Genomic DNA, 15,298 nt, shown 5'->3' with positions numbered 1-15,298 from the left:
AGTATTACTGACCTGGAGAATGACTGTTATGTCATTAAATTCACCAGGGTTGAGGATTATAATGCTGTGATTAAGGGAGGCCCATATATTATTTCCAACCATGTTTTGGCCTTAAGGCATTGGGTTCCTAATTTTAATCCTCACGATTGTTCTGTTAACAGGATTTTGACTTGGGTTAGGTTCCCGGGCCTTCCCATTGAGTATTATAGCGAAAAGTTCCTCAGCAAGATTGGAGGGCTGGTTGGAAAGGTCCACCACGTAGATAAAACTACGGTGGGAGCTATTAGGGGCAAGTTTGCTAGGGTTTGTGTTGATGTTGATCTTGCTAAACCTTTGTTATCAAAATTCTGTGTTCGAAACAAGGTGTTCTTTATCGAGTATGAAGGGTTACATAACATTTGTTATGATTGTGGCATGTATGGTCATTCTCATGAGGGTTGCCCGAAAAGGGAAAAGGCTATAAAGGAGATTGTGGTGGATGGTGTGGATAGATCTGAAGTGAGCCAGGAGAATGGTGGGAATTTTGGGCCATGGATGGTGGCAAAGAGGACTAATAGACGAAGAACACAACCTTCAGTTGGGCAGAATCGTCCTCCTGATGTTAGCATTAACTTGAAGGCCTCCTCTGCTAAACCTCTTGTTCTTCCCAGTATCAAAGAGAAACCTATCTCTAATGCTAGGGAGGAGCCTGGAGCCGGTTCAGCTTTCACATCAGGATCTAGGTTTGGGGCCCTATTGATGGAGGAAGTTCAGGATCCTGACCAGGGGGATGTTCAAAGCATGCCGGGTTTGGAGTCGATTGAACCATCTGAGAGGGTGGTTGAAGCTGTTAATCCCCTCTTTGTGTCTAAAGACGAAGCCCAGGGGGGTCACTGGCCCTGCAGGGCCAGAGTATGAAGAGGATTAATGAGGTTAGTATTCCTATTCTGTGTGGTGATCCTGGGATTGGGAAATCAATGGGAGTTACTAAAACTAGCTTGAAAAAGCAGATTAAGGGTAAACAGAAAAGTATCCAAAATACTTTGGGCTTACCAGAGAAGAGAGGGCCGGCAGGTACCTCGGTGAGGCTCTCAGGAGCCCCTAGCAAATACCTGGCTTAGGGGTGTGGGTGCGGTCAGTTTTCCTTCTTTCTATGGATTTATTGTGTTGGAATGTTAGGGGTGCGGCTAGCAAGGCTACCCGTGTCCATATTAATGATCTTATTAAACAGTTTAATCCTTCTTGTTTCGCTTTATTGGAAACTAAGATTAGTGGAGATAAGGCAGATGAGGTGGTTAAAAAGTTTAAAAACTGGAACTGTGTTAGATCGGAGGCAACTGGCCGGGCTGGTGGGATCTGGCTTTTCTGGAGGCCAGATCAGGTTCATTTCAATATTATTTGCATGGATAAGCAGTTTATTCACTGTAAAGTGAGTGTCCCCGGTAATGTTTCTTTTTTGATTACCCTTGTGTATGCTGACCCTATCCTAGCTAATCGAAAATGGCTTTGGGAGGTTCTCTACTCTATGAGTGTCAACATTTCTGATCCCTGGTTCGTGGCGGGTGACTTTAATGATATCGCCTTTATGAGTGATCAAAGAGGGGGTTCTAATCATTATGTTAATCGCTGCCTTCATCACAAGAATAGTATGGATTTATGTGGGCTGTCCGATCTGGGGGCTTCTGTTCATAGATTCACTTGGAAACGTAACAGTACCTTTGTTCGTTTGGATAAGGTCTACACTAATGTTTTAGCTCAGACTTCTTACCCTGAGAGTTCTGTGTTAAATCTCCTGTTCCGACATTCGGATCATTGTCCTATTTTATTTAGGCTTTTGAGAGGTAACCGCCCTAGGGGAGAGAGACCGTTCCGGTATCAGTTGGCTTGGGAGTCCCATCCTAAGTTCAAAGATTTCGTTCAAGAGAATTGGAAACCTCATTCGAATGTCCTTCAAGCGGCGGAAGGGTTTAGGAATAATGTGCTGGGGTGGAATAGAAATGTCTTTGGGCATATTATTAGAAGGAAGAACAAGTTATTAAATAGGATGGAGGGCATTCAGCGTAGGTTGGAGGCGAGGTTTGATCACAATTTGGATGGCCTCCTCAGAACCCTTCAGAATGAGCTAGAAGCTGTGCTCAGGCAGGAGGAGCTTCTCTGGTTTCAGAAATCTAGGAAGTCCTGGATCAAAGATGAGGATCAGAATACCAGATACTTCCATCTTTCTACCATGATCAGGAGGCAGAGGAATAGAATTGATGCCATTAAGGATTCTAATGGGGATTGGGTGTATGAAGATGAGGAGATTCGGAAATTGGCCCTGGAGTTCTATAATGATCTGTTTAAAGAGGAACCGGTCCAGCTGGAGAGGGCTCACTCTGTTGCTTCATTTCCTCTGATTAGTGTGGAAAGCAGTCAGGATGCCTTTAAACCTATATCCCATAAAGAGATAAACCAAGCCATTTTCAGTATTGGGGCTTCTAAAGCTCCTAGGATTGATGGCCTGCTTGCGGGCTTTTACCATAAACATTGGGAAGTTGTGAAGGATGGTATCTATAATTTTGTCATAGGTGTGTTTAATGGTTCTCAGGATATTGAGATGGTGAATAGAACCCTTCTAGTTCTGATTCTTAAAATTGATAAGCCTACTTCCTTTTTACATATGAGACCTATCAGTCTTTGTAATGTTCTTTATAAGACGGTTACAAAGATTGTGGCTAATAGAATCCATGGCATTCTTCCTGCGATCATTTGTCAGAATCAGGGTAGTTTTGTGCCCGGTAGACAAATGATGGACAATGTGGTGATTGCCCAAGAGATGGTCCACACTATGAAGAGTATGAAGGGGAAGAAAGGCATTATGGCTCTGAAGCTGGATCTGGAGAAGGCCTATGATCGTATCAACTGGAATTTCCCGATGGAGAGTCTGGAGAGAGCTAGAATCCCGGACAGCTGGAGAAGGTTAATTAAGGTATGTATCTCTTCTCCTGTGTTTCAAGTGATGGTTAATGGGGATATGTCGGAGGAGTTCTCCCCGGGCCGGGGTATCCGTCAGGGTGATCCTATGAGTCCCTTCCTTTTCGTTATTGCTATGGAAAGGTTATCGCACCTGATTCAAGATGCAATTGATAATGGGAGTTTCCACCCGATAGCTATCAATAGCTTCTGTCCCCAGGTGACTCACTTATTCTTTGCAGACGATGTCCTTATCTTCCTGGAAGGTAATGAGGAGCAGTTGAGTATTATAATGAATATTCTTGATTGCTTTTGTTCGGCCTCTGGGCAGAAACTTAACATCCAGAAATCCAAAATGATGTGCTTTAAGAATATGAATCTGAGAGTCTGTAAAAGGTTAAGTGATCTCTCTGGTATTCCTCTTACTGATTCTCTTGGGAAGTATCTGGGCATTCCCCTCCATAGTGAGAGAGTTTCTAAAGTTTCCTTTAAAGATACTTTGGACAAGGCTAATATGAAGTGTGCCACTTGGAAAGCCAAGACTCTTTCTCTCGCTGGCCGCCTCACGTTGATTCAATCAGTTAATTGTGCTGCTCCCAATCACATTATGCAGGCTTGTCATCTTCCGGGTCCTGTTCTTAATGATCTTGATAAGATCAACCGCAGGTTCCTGTGGGGGGAAGCTGTGGAGGGAAGAAAGATCCATCTTGTGCCTTGGAGTGAGGTTTGTCAGCCGAAAGTTTCTGGTGGTCTGGGCATTAGGAAAGCAAAGGATAATAATAAAGTTTTATTAATGAAACTCCTTTGGCGTATGTGGCAGTGCCCCTCCTCTCTTTGGATTCGCCTTCTCTGTGGTAAGTATAGGAAGGACAAAATCTTTGGGGGCCCTAAGGAGAGAGTTGTCAATTGTTCTTTCCTCTGGAAAGGGCTTAGCGCCGTGTTTGCAGAGTTCTGCTTGGGGGTTGGTCTGGAGGTGGGTAATGGTAAGACCATCAGCTTCTGGTTTGACACCTGGATTGGGGATCAACCGTTGATTGATGTTTGTAGCTCCTCCCCTCCTAGGGACACCCATAACTGGAGGATTGCAGATGTAGTAGACTCAGAGGGGGACTGGATCTGGTCTAAGTTTGATACCTTCTTTAGCCTAGAGACTCTCCTTAGAATTCGGGGTGTGAAGGTTAGTAATCAAGAGGAGGACATGGATAGGCACTGTTGGGCGCTGACTAATAATGGAGTTTATTCTTGCAAGTCTGCCTTTGAAGCTTCTACCCTCAACAGACCCGATTCCCCCTCGGATATTTGGAAATCCATTTGGGCCCTCAAAGTCCCTTACCGTATTAGAAGTTTTCTGTGGCTGGGAGTTAAGGACATGTTGCTTACTAATTCGGATAGGCACAGACGGCATTTGGCGGACTCTGGAGCTTGCAGTAGATGTAGTGGCCATGTTGAATCTTTGTGCCATGCTCTTAGGGATTGCTCTAAGAGTAATGAGGTTTGGAAGAAAATTCTCCCACACCATATTCTCTCTTCCTTCCTGGCCCACTCTGAGTTTGAATGGTTCTCTGATGGTATTAGTGGGAAGTTACTGACTCACTTGGAGCATGGGGACATTCTCTTTGCTATAATCTGTCACCAAATCTGGAAGTGGAGAAATTAGGAGATTTTTGGTAATAAAACTGTTGTTATTCCAAACTTAGCTGAGTTCTTCTCCAAAAAACTCTCTACTATTATTGAGAGTCTTAAAGGGGATTCCCTTGCAAGGTCTACCCAGGAAAGTGATGTCCATCTCGTGGGGTGGAGCAGGCCGAGCGAGGGGGTTGTCAAATTAAATACGGATGGCTCCTGCCTTATCAATGGTAAAATTGCGGCCGGAGGTGTTCTTAGAGATACGGGGGGCGTCTGGCTCTCTGGGTTCACACAGAATCTTGGGTTGGACTCTTCCTTCTCTGCGGAGCTCTGGGGTATTCTCTCTGGCATCAAGCTTGCTAAAAGCCTGGGCGTTATGAAACTGTCTGTGGAGTCTGACAATTTGGAGGCCATCAAAATGATCACTGAGAATCATGCTATTGGTCTTAATAGCCGCAACCTTATCAAAGCTATTAAAAGGCTTTGCTCTTCCTTTGAGATCTTAAAGTTCAGTCACATTTTCATAGAGCAGAACCGTGTTGCGGATCGCTTGGCTGCGGCTGGCCATGAGGGGATGTTAGGTGTTACTACCCTTTCTGATCCCCCTACCTTTCTCTCTTCTCTTCTTTTAGAAGACAGGGTTGGGGTTAGCTTCCCTAGGCTAATCCCAGGTTAATTGTTCTTTGCTTTGTTTTTTCCTTTCCTATTCCTACCAAAAAAAAAATTATTTTTTATTTGATAAGCAATTTTGGCTTGGCAACGTTAAACGTTTAGTCATTAAGTCATTTGAATTTACCGTTAGTCATTTATTCGTTTAACTCTAAAATTAACTTTAAGAAAAAAACTCTAGTTATTGATAAAATTATATTTTAGGCAGTTTTTGATAAAATAACCATTAGTTTCAGAAAAAAAAATCTTTGTTTAATATTTATTTGAATTATTTAATTATTTAAGGTTTATTATTTTGTATATTTATAATTTATTAATTATATAAATTTATGATTGGTTATATATATATTTCAAAAATTATTTTATATTTCATTTCCAAATGGATTAAGTATAAAAATTAAATAATTATTTTGATGTTATTATGTATTTTTTTATTTCAGTTATATTTTTTATATTTAAAATAATTAAAATGTTGGATTACAGTTTTAATTTACACTTGATTTTCCATGTTATAAATAAATATAGCAGCAAAAATATAGGAAATAAGATTTTTTTTTTTTAAATAAAAAAAGAAGGAAAGAAGATAGTCCAATTTGACTTCTAGGTCTTGTCAACGTTACAATTCCATCCTAATTGAAGAATTTTGCTATCCCTTTCATAGACAAATGAATTCAGTCAAATAGTCAATGTATGCATATTTAACATTTAATTGTTTTGGTCACCCCCTGCAGTTAATTTCTATAAACTTAATTGTGATAGCGGTTTTTGGTTAAAATATTTATTGGTTCATTTAGCATATAGCGGTTAGGTTTTTCGGTTAAAACATTTATTGGTTCATTTAGTATATGGTGGTTAGGGATTGTAACGGTTTAGTCTTTATGTCTGGTGGAGGACTAATTGATACCACATTAGGCGTGTTAGTTATCATATTCCCGTTGCCGTTACGTATGGTGCGGGATTGTGGTTACCATCTGATAACTTGTGGAAAAATCCTTGATCGGAGCACTTCCCTGTGAGGCGCCGTTGGGATCGGCCGGGGACACTCCGATGCCAAAGTCAGTAATTTTCTGAGAATAAACTGTAAGCACAAAAGTAGAGAATCAGTAAGTGTACCTTTGATCCTAGGAAGCTGGGGTATTTATATAGGTTTCTGTAACCTTCAGCATTAATGTGAAGAGTCATGTCATTACTCATCTTTAATTGCTATCAATTCTCCATTAATCCCAACATTTAGCATCGAAACCCTCAGAGTTGAGATATTCGAACAGTCAAGTCTTTATTCCCCTTTAATGGCTATTAATTACTATTTAATTGTATTTATTCCCATTCATGGATGGTAATAAAGGCGTCTTTTCGTATTCTTTGATCCGTCAAGGCGTATGTACGCTCTCCTTGAGAGCTATGGCGGGTCTCCACTACTCACTCTCATCGGGCGTATCTCGCCATGGTCCACGTGATGTGGCATAATGCTAGAAACTCCTTCCTTTTTCTTCATTATTTATATATTCACCCATGCATTAATCTTGCAATAATTGTCATTAATTCCATATTAATCATGCATAAATATCTCTTTTAGAAGAAATAATGGTTTGCCATTATTTCTATTAATTTTCCCTTATTCCTTATTCAAGAATAACTTGGGTTGTTATCAGAAGCCCCTCCGTAAAGGTATAAAAAGCTCTTCATGGCTGTCTAAAGGGTGTTTTATTTTTCTATCTTGGAGGAAAGTGGACCCGCCCTAGATGGGATCATATATGGATATGATGCGCTTTTAGGGGTTTTTTCTTCTTCGTGGATAAGTGGTCAACTATATCCATTGTTAGCCTCTAGGGGCTTCTTGAGAGTTATATTTCCTTTAGAAAGGAATAACCCGCCCTTTATGGGACCATTTGTTCCTACCGCATAGGATTATGATTCTCCTTAGGGACTGCTTTTCTTCAGTTCTGCCATATTGAGGAGAATAACCCGCCCTTAGGGATCAGTAAGAATGATCAACCATTTAGGGACTTTTGTGCATTTTGTGGGGGTTTTGACACTATAGGCATTTGCTTTTTTAGCCTTTACTCATTTTCCAAAGTGTTTTTACTTTGCATTTGTGAAAGCGAGACTTCGTTATTTCTATGATGAAGATGAGGATTCATTACTTTGATGAAGGCGAGGCTTCATTGTTTGGATGAAGACGAGGCTTCATTATTTGGAGATGAAGACGAGGCTTCATTATTTGGATGAAGACGGGGCTTCATTACTTGGATGAAGACGAGGCTTCATTATTTGGATGAAGACGAGGCTTCATTATTTGGAGATGAAGACGAGGCTTCATTATTTGGATGAAGACGAGGCTTCATTATTTGGATGAAGACGAGGCTTCATTATTTGGAGATGAAGATGAGGCTTCATTATTTGGAGATGAAGACGAGGCTTCATTATTTGGATGAAGATGAGGCTTCATTACTTGGATGAAGACGAGGCTTCATTATTTGGAGATGAAGACGAGGCTTCATTGTTTGGATGAAGACGAGGCTTCATTGTTTGGATGAAGACGAGGCTTCATTGTTTGGATGAAGTTGAGGCTTCATTGTTTGGAGATGAAGATGAGGCTTCATTATTTGGATGAAGACGAGGCTTCATTGTTTGGAGATGAAGACGAGGCTTCATTGTTTGGATGAAGACGAGGCTTCATTGTTGGATGAAGATGAGGCTTCATTATTTGGATGAAGATGAGGCTTCATTGTTTGGAGATGAAGACGAGGCTTCATTATTTGGATGAACCCTTTTCTTTCCAGAACTATTTTTACTAATGCATTATATCTTTTAGCAAGTAACTTTTTAGAATCTGGTTTAGGATTTCTCCAATTGTTTAGGGTAGGTGGCCAGCCGTACCCTAATGTGTGAACCTTTGTGAAGGTTAGAAGCTTTTATTCTTGGTGAGGAAGTTAAGCTGCCCCAGGTGATCGATTGTTTCCTATCTTTGAGGTAAATCGATCCGCCAGCGGGTCTTAATACTCTCCTTTTGAGAAGAATACTTGAGGGTGTAAAGATCTCACGTCTGAGAAATTTTTAACCCGTCCCTGACGGCGATCAATCGTTTCCTATCTTTGAGGTAGATCGATCCGCCGCTGAGATTATTGTTCTCCTATCTTTGAGGAGAAAGTTTAGGGTGTAATTTTCTCATGTTTGAGATAATTTTAACCCGCTTTTGATGGTGACCAATATTTTTCCTGTCTTTGGGGAGAGAGTTGAGCTCATTTGAAAGCTCTTGAGGGTCTGTGTTTCTTATCTTTATGGAAAGGGGACCCGCCCTTGGTGGGGATCAATTTTCCTATCTTTGAGGTAATTGATCCGCCTGTGGAACTTTTCATTCGCCAGCCATTGGGCGTATATCACCTCTTTGATTACATCCGCCTGTTCAGCTTTGCTATTTCTTCTTCTATAGAATTTGGAAAGATATAGAACAAAACTAGGCAAATGAATATAAGAAATATGGCGAGAAAGAATAAATTATAAAATATAGGATACTATAACAGTTTAATGCACATATAAGAATACGTAAAAATACTGATTTTTAGGCCCATGGTTCCGTCTTTTCTGAGCAACTAGAACCGCATCCTCAATGATGTTTAACTTATGAGTAATCACATCTGGGCTTACTCCTATGGGGATCTCATTCTCCCATGCAAACACGCTTTCAGACTCAATGAGAACTTTCATAACATCCTCCTTGATCTTAGGTTTTAATCCTTTGGCGATCCGCACCCGCTTTCCATCAGCAATAAGGAACATTTCCGTGTCGCCCAAAGATGTAGTGAAAAGTTCATCTTCCTCACCTTCGTCATCTTTGGCTTGTGGGCGGATCGATAGTGACGCCGAGTAGGTCTCTTGAGCCACCTTTTAGTTTTCGCTAATCATTACTCCTCCTTTGCTGGTGGGAATGTACATTGCCAGACGACGGATGGAAATTAGGGTTGCAACCTCTGAGATGAACGGTCGCCCAAGAATGATGTTATAAGGTAATTTTCCATCCATAATAGAGAACTCCAGATCACCAATCCACGCTTGATCATCATCCGCCAGCTTGCATTCCAAAGTTACCTGGCCCTTGGTCTGGATAGTGTGACCTGTCACTCCCATGATGTCAACAATAGTTGTTTCTATTTGGATCGGATCAACCTTTAGTTTGGCGAATTCACCTCTGGTGATGACATTGCAAGAACTACCCGTGTCTACCATTACTCGCTTCATTTCATCTCCCATCCTTCAATCTTCATTGTTACTACCAACACATCTGTATGTGGAGAGATTACTAGACCTGTTTCTGCAAAAGGGGCAATTGAGGGATGTTTTATCCAGGGCGGATATTTTTTTTTTTACGAGTGGCTGATACACTGGTCCATCTGCTATAACATTAATGACACTTTTGAATTTCTTTCTGGGATCGGTCTTCTGCTTGTCGTCTTGTTATTTGTTATTCTGGACAAATCTATCTAGTTTTCCAGCTCCCAGCAAGCTTCAAAATGTGGTGGCCATTTCTTCTATGGAACCTGTAGTACACTTTGGCGTTTCTTCCAACGGTTACATGCTCCCCTCCTTTGGGTTCGGGATATGTAATGTCCCGTTTATATTGAGTCTTCTCTTTTATATTGTAGCAAGTTGGTAGCTTTAAACCTTCTGTCCGCCTCGTTCCATATGATCCGTATTATGAATGGCGAATTCCTGTTAACTGGACGGGCGTACCTTTCTGCATTGTTCTCTCATCTATCTAGATCGGCATGCACTCGCCTTTCAATCTCATCATCTATGTGTTCAGTGGTGGCGAAGTTGGCTCTTGATTTTGATCTCGATCATGTTGAGGTTATGCTTGGAACTACGGTTTGACACGGATGGATGTTGTCACAACCGCTGGAGCCATTTTATCTAGCTTCGAATATCTTGTCTTCGCATCCTTCAATATTTTGCTAACATAATAGATGGGGAACTGTTGACTTTCTTCTTCTTGAATAACCACGGTGCACATAGCTTTATCCATGACAGATAGGTACAAATGCAGGTCTCCCCTTCAAATTGGTCTGCTCATCAAGGGTGGTTCTGCTAGGAATTGTTTTGTACTTTGAAATGCTTGTTGACAATCTTCCTAGTACGATGATCCGCCCGTTCAACCTCTGGATCTTTCTCACCCTTTGTGGGGCTTTCATTTAGGCGCTCTTTTCACCTTTCTCCTCGTAGGGCTTTTATTTATCTGGATTTGCTCTAACTCCTTTTTGGCTAATTATGTAGTCAAGGAATTTTTCTGAAGTGACTTCGAATGTACACCTCTTTGGATTGAGCCTTATTTTTCATGTCAGTGTTAGGCGCTGGTTGCAGTATTAGCAATTCCATTATACTTGTGGGTTAGTACTAAAAGAACTCCAGAAGTAGGGCATACCCTGTCCATTATTAAGAGATTGTGGTAAGGCATAAGAGTTATATTCACTTACCTTGGGGATCAATGGCTTGATCCAAGGAACAGACTTCATAGCGAAAGATTGTTTGCATTGGCCTTTGTTGGCAAATATCATGTACGATGCAATGTCTCTTTATGGAATTTTTAGTTCATCTCGGAATCAACTTAATAATTCCTTCACGTTGGTCCCTGACTCTAGAATGAACTTAGTCAAAGGATAAAACCGAGTAAATATTATATGTCAAACAAATTCATAATAGAATTTTATTCATGCTTGTGTTAATAATACCACATATAACGGTCATAACCATAAAGATTACTACTGCACATAAATATCATAATGAATTCTTAATAAATAACCATAATGAGAATGGTTTAAGAATAATGTCTTTTTGTATTTCAATGCACATTAATATCCAAGATAGCATATTTATTTTAAACATCATAAAAGTTATGACATTCTATATTGGGTAAGATATCTTACATAGCTGGTATTTACTTGCAATCAATATTGTGCATCCATGCATTAATGGCATTCAGAGATCATTAATGCCTTGTTAGGATGAAGTGTAATTAAACTAATATAGTTATATGTGAAATTATTCTTATATCATTTCATTTGTATAAATAAAATAAATACAAAGGGTAATTTTGGAAGAAAAATACATGTACCATGATTCTCCTCCAATTTTGGGTGTAAGGAAAATTGCTCAAAATTCATCATCACCTACCTTCATATACTATCATCCAAACAATCTCTAAGGAACTGTCATGTATATCCTAAGAATTTTGCATAAATTAGTGTTCTGATCCGAAACTGACACTTGCACTATTTTGTAGTTAGCTCAGGGTATGAAAGTTTCGTTTATCCAATTTGGTAATTCATCAGTCCATAATGGCCTTAATAATTAGAGACAATTACATGATAATCACAAATAGATTCAATATGTTCAAGTCTCTTACGTTGGTAAAAGAAATTCTAACAATGTCAGATAAACAGTTTTTATTATGAATAAACACATCCTTGTAAAAAAGGGAATGAAATAACTGTTTGACAAAACAATATTCAAAAATATGAATTTCTGATATTAAAAGTACTATATATGAGAAAAGTCATACATAGATGGTGAATTGTACAAGAAAAACCAAATATGATTTTTTGTAATTTCTTCTAATAGTTATATGCATGTTCATCCAAAAGACTGGTCAGACCTAAATTATCTATAATTACACGAGCCTTTTATGATATCTTAATATTAAGTGATAAAATCACCTTGAATGGATGAATTTTTTATAAAATTCCAAGATTACGGATCTTATACATGCATCTTGTACTAATTCAATGATAATGACATATTATACTCGTCATGCATAAAAATATAAGGCATATTGAGCATGCAAGATTTAATGAAAGATTTTGTCTATTACTTTATCTTTCACAATTTATTAGATTTATCATAATAACATGTAATGATATTCATAGCACTTTATAAGAGTGAGGGATCTCAATTTTCTTTAATTAAAAATGGAATAAGAAAGGGGATGAAACTTATCTTTTTCATCATAAAGTTCCAGATTTAATGTAGAAAACTCTTTCCCACCAATATATGGAGAACTTATCTTTGGATAGATTTGTTGTACTGATTGAGCCAAGGTTTGAGATTGTGATTTCTATTCCGTTGACTCAATTGTTTTGTTCTTTGTGAAACTCTATACAATCAAGATTTTGTGATCTTCTATTTGTTAGAGATCCACGATCACCGCACCAATTGATAACTTATGGAAAAATCCTTGATCGGAGCACTTCCCTGTGAGGCGCCATTGGGATCGGCCGGGGACACTCTGATGCCAAAGTCAGTAATATTTCTGAGAATAAACTGTAAGCACAAAAGTAAAGAATCAGTAAGTGTACCTTTGATCCTAGGAAGCTGGGGTATTTATATAGGTTTCTGTAACCTTCAGCATTAATGGGGAAGCATGTGAAGAGTCATGTCATTACTCATCTTTAATTGCTATCAATTCTCCGTTAATCCCAACATTTAGCATCGAAACCCTCAGAGTTGAGGTATTCGAACAGTCAAGTCTTTATTCCCCTTTAATGGCTATTAATTGCAATTTAATTATATTTATTCCCATTCATGGATGATAATAAAGGCGCCTTTTCGTATTCATTGAACCGTCAAGGCGTATGTACGCTCTCCTTAAGAGCTATGGCGGGTCTCCACTACTCGCTCTCATCGGGCGTATCTCGTTATGGCGTATCTCGCCATGGTCCACGTGATGTGGCATAATGCTAGAAACTCCTTCCTTTTCTTCATTATTTATATATTCACCCCTGCATTAATCCTGCAATAATTGTCATTAATTTCATATTAATCATGCATAAATATCTCTTTTAGAAGGAATAATGGTTTGCCATTATTTCTATTAATTTTCCCTTATTCCTTATTCAAGAATAACTTGGGTTGTTATCACCATCCTAATTTGGTTGCTTCTCATTCAGCATCTATGATACAGTTGATTAAGGATAATTCAAGATTGTCAAATTGGTTAGGGATCATTTTAGACGATATTTTTAAAGTGGCCCGTTTCTTTGCAACTATTGAGTTTGTGCATGAGACGCGTCAAGCGAATACTGTTACACACATTTTAGCTATTTGGGCACGATCTTTTTCATATATGAATTTTTTTTTATTATTTCTTTTTGTATTCAAAAGGATAGTAACTCATTTAATTCGTAAGATATATGGTTTGGTTTATAAAAAAAACATTTCATTTCAATGTAACTGAAAACCCTCACAAAAAAACATCTTCATTTAAAATTTTATTTAAATTTTTAAAAGAGAAAATTTATATGGCTAAGATTAACAAAATTTAGGTATTTCATATTTAAACTACTACTTTACTTTTTGTTCAAAGAAAAATAATTGTTAATTGAATATAAAATAATTAATTTTTTTTAAGAAAAGACCATGCATTAAATAAAATTAGAAATATAAGACTTGACCAATGAAATCTGAATGAGTAGTATGCCACTCCATCAGTTCTGCCATAAAATAGGATACCCTTGCAAGTTTATGGCAACATTATTCCCGGAACGACTAGCAAAAATGATACTAACATCATTAAATGAATGGATCAACCTATTACAATCATCAAGAACAATGTCGTAATAAGACTTGAAGGTAAGTTGATTAAGATCGAAAATCACCACCTTTGTATCGGTTTCAACAAGACAGCCGTCCATACCCTTTCTGTTGAGCCAACTTAGAGCTTCCCGAATGCCCATAGCTTCCCCTACACAAGGCAAGAAATCACCCCGCACAAGTTTGAAAAAAGCTCCACAAAACTTGTTGTTGCAGTCCCGTAGCACCGCCCCTAAACCCAGTAGATCTGACCCTGAGATAATAGAGGCATCCACATTCAGTTTAAAGCGAGCTGGAGGAGGCTGTAACCAGCGAATCACACCCCGAGCAGACCCTGCCCCACCTAGAACAACTTAGGCACAAACATTCATCCCCTTTGATTGAGCATCCTACCACTCCTTCAACCCAATGCATGCTAGACGAAAATAAACATCTGCAGAATTCCTTGACTTGTTCCAAATAGAATTGCTTCTATTCAGCCACAAATTCGAAAACAATGATAACCCACAAACAACTAGTTATCTTTTTATTTACAGAACTATTATTCAATATGTTATCATATGTGGATATTTTCTTCAAACTTTGTATATTATGAGTGTGAGGTGCGTGCGTGAGATATCTCATATTGCTTAGTTGATGAGTTATATAACCTTTTTGTATATGTGATGCATTCTTTCTCCTTTGAGGTATATATGATCGTTAAGCCGTGTTTATGAGTTTATCATCTAGGGGCAGAGTGTAACAACCCGGTCCGGAGTGGGTGGCGCCGGGGTAGAAGGCCTGAGCAAGGAGCGACCCTAAGGGATGGCGATGGGGGCAGGAATGAACTGAATCCCACATCGGAAATGGAAAGAGAGTGATTGGGGCTTATTAGTAAGATATGAATCCAATACATGCAGATGCGTTTTAAAAGCCGTGAGGCCCAATGTGTTGGATTTAGGCCAGAGCGGACAATATCTACGTGGTATTGGACCAGGATGTTACAATTGGTATCAGAGCCGACTTTCCACGTACGATGTGTGGTTTGGGGATGAACCAGACGGAAGCTGGTGGGCCTATAACGACCCGGTCCGAAGTGGGTGGCGTCGGGGTAGAAGGCCTGAGCAAGGAGCGGTCCTAAAGGATGGCGATGAGGGCAGGAATGAACTGAATCCCACATAGAAAATGGAGAGAGAGTGATTGAGGCTTATTAGTAAGATACGAATCCAATACATGCAGACGCGTTTTAAAGCCATGAGGCCCAATGTGTTGGATTTGGGCCAGAGCGGACAATATCTATATGGTATTGGACCGGGAAGTTACACAGAGACATAACGGGTCACGAAGGGTCAGTTGACTTTCATCTTTCAAAACAACCCTACAAATGAGTAGTTTTGACGGATAACCACTGTCACACCCGACCCTAGACGACCTCAATCGGCATCGGACGTGAAATAGAAAGATCATAATCAATACTTAGAAGTCTCCAATTTATCCAAATATCATTATA

The sequence above is a fragment of the Euphorbia lathyris genome, chromosome 1, assembly GCF_963576675.1.
Source record: "Euphorbia lathyris chromosome 1, ddEupLath1.1, whole genome shotgun sequence".
In the NCBI taxonomy this organism is placed as follows: domain Eukaryota; kingdom Viridiplantae; phylum Streptophyta; class Magnoliopsida; order Malpighiales; family Euphorbiaceae; genus Euphorbia; species Euphorbia lathyris.
The sequence above is the reverse complement of the archived record's forward strand: the minus strand, read 5'-3'. Positions refer to the sequence as shown.